This window comes from Mercenaria mercenaria, chromosome 18 (genome assembly GCF_021730395.1).
Source record: "Mercenaria mercenaria strain notata chromosome 18, MADL_Memer_1, whole genome shotgun sequence".
NCBI classification, from domain to species: domain Eukaryota; kingdom Metazoa; phylum Mollusca; class Bivalvia; order Venerida; family Veneridae; genus Mercenaria; species Mercenaria mercenaria.
Window position 1 is genome coordinate 2,840,812 of NC_069378.1, and position 9,975 is coordinate 2,850,786.

General features: G+C 32.2%; 1 long non-coding RNA gene across 4 annotated transcripts in view; it reads right to left on the reverse strand.

The window, feature by feature from the left end:
- The window catches only part of LOC123539078 (uncharacterized), a 36,101-nt gene extending 29,304 nt beyond the window's left edge, over positions 1–6,797 (reverse strand). For 2 of the 4 annotated variants that reach the window (XR_008368399.1, XR_008368400.1), the window contains exon 1: positions 2,321–6,795. This is a non-coding gene — a long non-coding RNA (uncharacterized LOC123539078). Of the gene's footprint in view, positions 1–2,320 lie in introns of all 4 variants that reach the window. The other 2 variants (XR_008368402.1, XR_008368401.1) reach the window with 2 other exon arrangements.
- Positions 6,798–9,975: the final 3,178 nt, after the last annotated feature.

Below are 9,975 nucleotides of genomic sequence, written 5' to 3' on the forward strand. Positions count from 1 at the left end.
AAACTTTGACACGACGGGTGAAACCTGACAGTGTGGCCGAACAGCATCGTAAATGGCTGACATGGGCTGACCATACTTGACAGTAATTTTCCATGACTGGTTATCAATTCATACAGTTTTATCACAATTAACACCTAAAAATGTGTGGGACAGTCTGATCTATATTTAGACTCACTAGAATATGAAATCGAAACTAAGAATGGTATTGCATTGCTTAAACAGCCAAAAACCCTATAAATCACACCAAATTTTGTCAAAATGTTGAGTAACCCAAAGTACTCAAGATGATACATTGTAGAGTGATATAACTAGTTACTGAGCTGTATATAATGGCATGTCTTGAAAATCTGCATTAGCACTAGTTAGATTTAAGATTATTTCAAATCCTTTTAGATAAAAAACTAATGTAATCGAAGAATTTTATAAAAAGCTGAATGATTTCTATGCCCGAAAATACATCCATATAGCTTGCAACATGAACAAAGGAATTTATAAATTGGCTGATGTTCCATTTGCTCACTGTCAAACCTTTATTTTTATGCATATTTTAGTCAAATAGATCGGTAATAACTGATACATCAAAATTCTGAATTGGTAATACTTTTTTATTTCTATTAGTATGTATCTGAACTATCCTGGCTATCTGACTATTACAGTCTCTTTGTATTACTCGAAGGCTTTTTGACAGGAGTATACAGGGTAAAGACATTTGCAGTATGGGGTATACACCTTACCCTGCTAAGTTTCTTTAACAGACTTCTCCATCTTTCAATCTATACAAAGCCATTAAGTGGTCAGAATGATTACCTTGAGGAAATCTAGGCCGAGTTTGAAAATGGGTCATCTAGGGTCAAAAACTAGGTCACTAGGTCAAATCAAGGAAAAACCTTGTGTATGCGAGAGAGGCTGTATTTTTCAACTGATCTTCATGAAATTTTGTCAGAATGATTACCTTGATGAAATCTAGGCCAAGTTTGAAAATGGATCATCTGGGGTCAAAAAATAGGTCACTAGGTCAAATCAAAGAAAAACCTTTTGTATGCAATAGAGGCTGTATTTTTCACCTGATTTTCATGAATTTTGGTCAGAATGATTGCCTTGATAAAATCTAGGTCAAGTTTGAATATGGGTCATCCGGGATACAAAACTAGGTCACCAGGTCAAATCAAATAAAAATTTTGTATATGCAATAGGGGCTGCATTTTACACCAAATCTTCATGAAATTTAGAATATTTATCTATAAGAAATCTAGGTGGAGTTTAAATATGGGTCATCTAGGGTCAAAAACTAAGTACCCTGGTCAAATAAAAAAAAAAACTGTTTACGCAATAGGGGCTGCATTTTAAACTGGATATTCATAAAATTTAGTCAGAATGATTACCTTGACGAAATCTAGGTCAAGTTAGAATATGAGTCATCTGTGGTCAAAAACTAGGTCACTACGTCAAATCAAAGAAAAACCTTGTGTATGCAATAGAGACTGTATTTTTCAAGTGATCTTCATGAAATTTGGTCAGAATGCTAGCCTTGATGAAATTAAGGTCAAGTTTGAAAATGGGTCATCTGGGGTCAAAAACTAGGTCGCTAGGATATATCAAAGAAAAACATTTTGTATGCAACAGAGGCCGTTCTTTTCAATCGAGGTTGATGAAATTTAGTCAGAATGATTGCCTTGATCAAATCTAGGTCAAATTCGAATATAGGTTATCTTAGCTCAAAAACTAGGTCAAATTGAAGAAAATGCTTGTTTACACTTGAGACCACATTTTTTATCTATCTTGATTAAAATTGGTCAGAATATTTGTTTCCATGAAATCACTATGTCAAACATGTTTACACTGTTATTGTGTGTTTCTCAGGTGAGCGGCCTAGGACCATCTTGGCCCTCTTGTTTAATAACTGATGTAGTTGTTTTTAAATGAAAAAAAAAGCAAAAAACTTTGTAGCAGTTAGCATTAGAACTTTAACAGTTAACTTCACCTTTTTGGCAATGGCAATATGCTTTAACCTTTACCTTGCTTTTTTCTATTTTGGACTGGTCCATCATTTAATTTGGGCAGTACCACTTATGTTTCAAAGGGGTGTTCACTTAAAATTTACTGACTGAATAGCGAACAGTGCAGACCAGGATTAGCCTGCACGGAGGTACAGGCTGATCTTGGTCTGCACTGGTCGCAAAGGCAGAATCATTTGCCAGCAGCAGGTTAAAGTTTAAATGTTTAAATGTTCCTTGTGTGTACTCCCTAACTATCTGCAGAAGTTCAAATGTAAAGGGCTGTTATGAAAAAAAAAATTTAATATGAATTTAAGATTCATTACCTCAACATTCTTGTATAAGTTGACCAGCTATATCTGCTCTACGATGTATCACCGTGAATCTACTATATGTTGAAAGACCATCTGTCCGAGTTGGTGCTGGTGGTGTGAGGGATTATATCTTTCCAGCTGTCATTTTTCTTGCAGCATGTGACAATTTTCACCATCGGTTGATTAAGCCTTCTGATTCTTCATCCATGGGTGTTTCTCCTAATAAGTGTTAATGTTTTGGAACTTAGGCATCTAAAATCATGGTAAAAGTTACATGGAATACATTAGTTAAATCCTCTTAAGCTAAAGTCTAGATCAAACATCCTCCACTTTTAATTTGAGTGGAGAAGTTGACATTTACCTGTGTGGAACAGGTTAACATATTAATGAATTCTTTTATAAACAACACTACAAGTATCATTATAAACAACAATATATACCAGTGCCTATCATTTGGTTTGGAAATCAGTCTTGTAGCCTCTACTTACATTTCCAGCATCTTTTGTCTTCTGTCTTCTGTCTCTAGAAACAGTATAATGTAAGAGACTTGTCATGTTGTTACATCCAGAATGTCTATATACCCAATTGACCAAGTTTTTCCGTTACATATTGCTACAAATGTCATTCCAGGTTTAATATTTATTCTATCTTATATCCTGTATAATACTGTATAACTGTATCCATAATATGTTTGACAAAACTCGTACAGACTTATAAATTATACTTTGCTGAAACACACTTTATTTTTATACAATAATAAACTAAACTAAGTATCAACTGCATAAATAAAACACATTTTCACACTAACATATTTCGTATTAATATTTTATATACATTGTCTTTTTTTCAGCTTATTTTGTAGCCATATTCTATAACACTACTTCAATATACAATTCCATTCAAATATGCAACATGTTCTTTTTACAAACACTTCTAGATTATCAATCAGGAATGGATGGGCCAGGTCAGGATGGGACAAGACAGAATGAGGAGGAACAGGAATAGACAGGACAGAGATTCCCAACTCCACAAAAAATATAAATTCCAGTAAGTACCCATTTGTTATTCTTTCGTCACTTCAAACACTACAAATGAATACAGTCTCTTCTTGAAAACATTCTTCATTCTTTTCCAGGGAAAATCCACAGCTTCAACAATGGTCAGCAAATTCAGCAAATATGACTGAAACACAAAATCTATTTTACCTATCAAACAATTCTTTTTCCATACTTCTCAAAATACAGCAAGAATGTAACTTTCAACAACTGTACATGAACCTTCATTTGCTCATGCAAGTGTGGTTCCAGATTTAATAATCATTTGTCTTTCTGTCTTTAGGTAATAGACTGTTTCCATAATAATATTATGAACAGCTCGAAAAACAAATGTTTTTAACCTTTTCTATCAAATATATATCTACTTATAAAGAAGTGTACTTTTACCACTTCTTATAAAGTGTTACCATAGTGTCAATTGCACGAATAAAACATATTCATAATTATTCTATTTATACACATATTTTCTCTTCCTTTATTTGGGCCATGCTCAACATTAATATTTTAATTCTAATATGCTATATTATATATTATTTGTACTATCATACATGAGTTACCCATCAGAAATGGGATGGACCAGGTCAGGTTGGCTAGGATAGGCATGAATGGGAAGGAACTGGAATAGACTGGACAATGTTCCCATCCCCTACAAATTCAATTTCAATTATTAACATTTTATGTTCTTTCTTCACTCTAAACACTATATAAACATCATATATACATTATACAGAAGTATACTTTTACCACTTCTTATAAAGTGTGACTATAGAAAGTGTCAAAAAGTGTCAACTACATGAATATGACATATTTTCACACAAAAATATTTCATATCAAATTTATCTATTCACATCTTTTCTCTGCTTTTAATGCAACTATGTTCTACATTAATATTTTCATTCAGGTATGTTATATTATATATTATTTGTATGAACATATCAGGACAATCAATCAGGAATGGGATGGGCAGGGTCAGGATGGAATCAGAAAGGATGAATTGGAAGGATCTGGGATAGACAGGACAGTGATTCCCACCCCCAAAAAAAGTATCAATTCCAATAATTAACATTTTTAATTATGTCACTTTTTATAACATTTAGATGATCTTTCCTTGCTTCATATTAAATCCTTTCTATTGCACTTTTATATTCTTTTTCTGCTTCATAATAAAGTCCAATCAATCGCTGACTATACATATGAGCAGGACATAAAGTCAGTTGTCATTGGCAGTCTATTGACCTTTTCTATCATATATACATTTTTACAAAGAAATGTACTTTTACCACTTCTAATCAAGTTTAACTATAGCAAATGTTCATTGCATTAATAAGACATATTTTCACATGAACAATTATTTCATATGGAATTCATTTATACAAATCCATTCTCTGCTTATTTTGTTCCTATACTCTACACAAGAGTGGTTCCAGATTCAATAATTATTCCATATAAGATAATAGACTGAATCCATAACAATATTATAAACGTCTCCAAAAACTCATGTTTTCGACCTTTTCTATCATATACATATATTTACTTACAAAGAAGTGTACTTTTATCAATTCTTATAAAGTGTTACTATTGTATGTGTCAATTGCATGCATAAGACACATTTTCATACTAATTTATTTCATATTAAAATCACCTATACACATCTCTCTGCTTATTTTGTGGCCATGCTCTATATTAATATTTTAATTCAAATATGATATATATTATTTGTACATTCATATCTGGATTACAAATCAGGAATGGGATGGGCCAGGTCAAGATGAAATGGGGTTAGGACTGATGGGAAGGAACTGGACTACAAAGGACACAGATTCCCACCCCCACAAAAAGTATCAATTCCAATGATTAAAATTTTTATGTTCTTTCTTCACTTTAAATACTACAAATGAACACAGTCACTTTTTTCACAGACATTCTTCATACTTTTCCAGGGAAAATCCAGTACTGCTTCTTTGGCTTGCCTTGACACTTGACACCATTTTCCTGCTTCAACTTGCAGCTCAAACTGAAAAAAATGGACTGGTATAAGTACTGTAAATAAGCATGGCAACAAGAAATATAAATTACTCCTGTAATTCTGCATATATGTGCCAAGTAGAATAACATATTACCTTTCAAACAATTCTTTTTCCAGACTTTTCAAAATATTGTTGGAGTGTAACTTCTGAAAACTCAGTACAAGTGTGGTTCAAGATTTAATAATTATTCCACTTCAGATAATAAACTATTTATAATAATATTAAGAATGTCTCGAAAAATTCATATTTTCAACCTTTTCTATCATATACATACATCTACTTATAAAGAAGTGTACTATTAACACTTCATATAACGTGTGAATATAGAAAGTGTCAATTGGATGAATAAGACATGATTTCACACTAACAAATTTCATATTAAATTGATTTATACACATCTTTTCTCTGTTTATTTTTTGGCCGTGCTCCACATTAATATTTTAATTCAAGTATGCTATATTATGTATTATTTATACAATCATACCTGGGTAACCAATCAGAAATGGGATGGGCAGGGTCAAGTTGGAATTGGATAGGATGAATCGGAATAAATGGTATAGACAGGACAGTGATTCCCACCCCCACAAAAGTATCAATTCTAATAATTAATATTTTTAATTATGTCACTTTTTATAACATTTAGATGGTCTTTCCTTGCTTCATATTCAATCCTTTCTATTGCACTTTTATATTCCTTTTCTGCTTCATAATAAAGTCCAATCAATCGCTGACTATACATATGAACGGGACAAAAAGTCAGTTGTCATTGGCAGTCTATTGACCTTTTCTATCATATAAACATTTTTACAGAGAAATGTACTTTACCACTTCTAATGCAGTTTAACTATAGCAAATGTTCATTGCATTAATAAGACATATTTTCACATGAACAATTATTGCATATTGAATTCATTTATACAAATTCATTCTCTGCTTATTTTGTTCCCATACTTTACACAAGAGTGGTTCCAGATTCAATAATTATTCCATTTAAGATAATAGACTGAATCCATAACAATATTATAAACGTTTCCAAAAACTGTTTTCAACCTTTTCTATCATATACATATATTTATCAATTCTTATAAAGTGTTACTATTGTATATGTCAATTGCATGCATAAGACACATTTTCATACTAACATATTTCATATTAAATTCATCTATACACATTTCTCTGCTTATTTTGTGGCCATGCTCTATACTAATATTTTAATTCAAATATGATATATATCATTTGTACATTCATATCTGGATTACAAATCAGGAATGAAGATGAAATGGGGTTAGGACTGATGGGAAGGAACTGGACTACAAAGGACACAGATTCCCACCCCCACAAAAAGTATCAATTCCAATGATTAAAATTTTTATGTTCTTTCTTCACTTTAAATACTACAAATGAACACAGTCACCTTTTTCACAGACATTCTTCATACTTTTCCAGGGAAAATCCAGTACTGCTTCTTTGACTTGCCTTGACACTTGACACCATTTTCCTGCTTCAACTTGCAGCTCAAACTGAAAAAAAATGGACTGGTATAAGTACTGTAAATAAGCATGGCAACAAGAAATATAAATTACTCCTGTAATTCTGCATATATGTACCAAGCAGAAAAACATTACCTTTTAAACAATTCTTTTTCCATATTTTCCAAAATATCGCGAGAGTGCAACTTCCAAAAAAGCTGTACAAGCGTGGTTCCAGATCTAATAATTATTCCACTTCAGATAATAGATTGCATCCAAAATTATATCATGAACGTCCCGAAAAATTCATATTTTCGGACTTTTTCTATCATATATATACATCTGCTTATAAAGAAGTGTACTTATACTACTTCATATACAGTGTGAATATAGCAAGTGTCAACTGCATGAATAAGACATTTTCACATTAACATATTTCATATTAAATTTATCTATTCACATCTTTTCTCTGCTTTTAATGTAACCATGCTCTACATTAATATTTTCATTCAGATATGTTATATTATATATTATTTGTACGAACATATCAGGGCAACCAATCAGGAATGGGATGGCCAGGGTAATGGGATAGAATGAATGGGAAGGATCTGGAATAGACAGGACAGAGATTCCCACCCCCACAAAAAGTATCAATTCAAATAATTAAAACTTTTATGTCACTTTTATGGGTTATTACGTGCATAACATTAAGATAATATTATCCTTTCTTCACTCTGAGAAAAACCAATCTGTCCACTGAATTTAAATAGAATCCAAGTCCACTGTGCTTTGATGATTCTTCCATGTAGCTCCAAAAATTGAATCTATTGCACTTTTATATTCCTTCCTTATGTTCTTTCTTTCCTTCCTGAGAAAATCCAGTCAATTAGAATTGGATGATATTTCTTCCTGTCCTGAAACTTTATAGTTCATAACACTTGGATGATATTTCCTTGATTCATATTAAATCTAGTCTATTGCACTTTGATATTCCTTTTTTGCTTCATAATAAAGTCCAATCAATCGCTGAATGTATATTAGAACGGGACATTGTCAGTTGTCATTGGCAGTCTGTTGACCTGAAAGAAATGCAAATCCTCACAATCCCTGATTCCATCTCTCAAAACACAGAGGAACAACCATCATCTAAACATTGCCGGCACAATGTTGCAGACTAGATTTTCCAAAAAACGCCTCAATCTAGCGGACATATAGACACCGGATTGTCCTCGAAGGTGACGTTAGTTTGTCTCAATCAATAGTAAAGGAATCTGTCATGGCTTTGCATCTGTAACAAAAAGCAACTCTGCCAATCGTTTTAAGCAGCATCTCTTCCTTGGTAGTCTCGGCACTTTGATGTTCCTTTCTCACATATAAGAATCCAGTCCCTTGCACTTGATGTCCTTCCCTGTTTCATTATAAAGTTCTTTCAACTGTACTCTGTCCCTTCCTTGCTTCATAATTAAATTCAGTCCTGTGCACAACTATTCTTTTCTCCTTGCCTTGACAGCATTTTCCTGCAACATATCTCATACTGAAATTTAATAAACTGATGTAAGTAAAATCATGACAACATGAAATGTACATTACTTTTGTAATTCAGCAAATATGTAAGTAACACAGAAAAATATATACCTTTCAAACAATTCTTTTTCCAAACTTTTCAAAATATCACAAGAGTGAAACTTCCGAAAACTGTGTATGAACTTTCAAATGTTCATACAAGTGTGGTTCCAGATTTAATAATTATTCCACTTCAGATAATAGACTGTTTTCATAACAATATTATGAACATCTTGAAAAACTCATATTCTCCACATTTTCTATCATATATAAACATTTACATTAAAAGAAGGGTTCTTTTACCACTTCTTGTAAAGTGTTACTATAATAAATTATTGTAAGGGTCAATTGCATGAATAAAACATATTTACACACTGTCATATTTCATATTAAATCTACTTATACACATATTTTCTCTTCCTTTTTTGTGGCCATACTCAACACTATTTTAATTCTAATATGCTCCATATATATTATTTGTTCTATCATACATGGGTTACCAATAAGAAATGGGATGGACCGGGTCAGGATGAATTGGGATAGGAATGAATGGGGAGGAACTGGAATAGACTGGACAGAGTTCCCAACCCTCACGGAGAGTATAAATTTAAATTAATAACATTTTATTTCTTTCTTCACTTTAAACACTACAAATGAATACAGTCACTTTCTTCACAGACAGTCTTCATTCTTTTCCAGGGAAAATCCCGTGCTGCTTCTTCGGCTTGCCTTGACAGCATTTTCCTGCAACATATCTCATACTGAAATTAAATAAACTGGTGTAAGTAAAAGCATGACAACATGAAATGTACATTACTTTTGTAATTCAGCAAATATGCAAGTAACACAGAAAAATATATACCTTTCAAACAATTCTTTTTCCAAAGTTTTCAAAATATCGCGAAAGTGTAACTTCCGAAAACTGTGTATGAACTTTCAACTGTTCATACAAGTGTGGTTCCAGATTAAATAATTATTCCACTTCAGATAATAGTCTCTTTTCATAATAATATTATGGACATCTCGAAAAACTCATGTTTTCCACCTTTTCTATCATATATACATCTACATATACAGAAGTATACTTTTACCACTTCAATTAAAGTGTGACTATAGAAAGTGTTAAAAAGTGTCAATTGCATGAATATGACATATTTTCACACTAACATATTTCATATTAAATTTATCTATTCACATCTTTTCTCTGCTTTTAATGTAACCATGCTCTACATTTAATATTTTCATTCAGATATGTTATATATATTATTTGTACGAACATATCAGGGCAACCAATCAGGAATGGGATGGCCAGGGTAATGGGATAGGATGAATGGGAAGGATCTGGAATAGACGGGACAGAGATTCCCACCCCCACAAAAAGTATCAATTCAAATAATTAAAACTTTTTTGTCACTTTTATGGGTTATTACGTGCATAACATTAAGATAATATTATCCTTTCTTCACTCTAAGAAAATCCAATCTGTCCACTGAATTTAAATAGAATCCAAGTCCACTGTGCTTTGATGATTCTTCCTTGTAGCTCCATAAAAT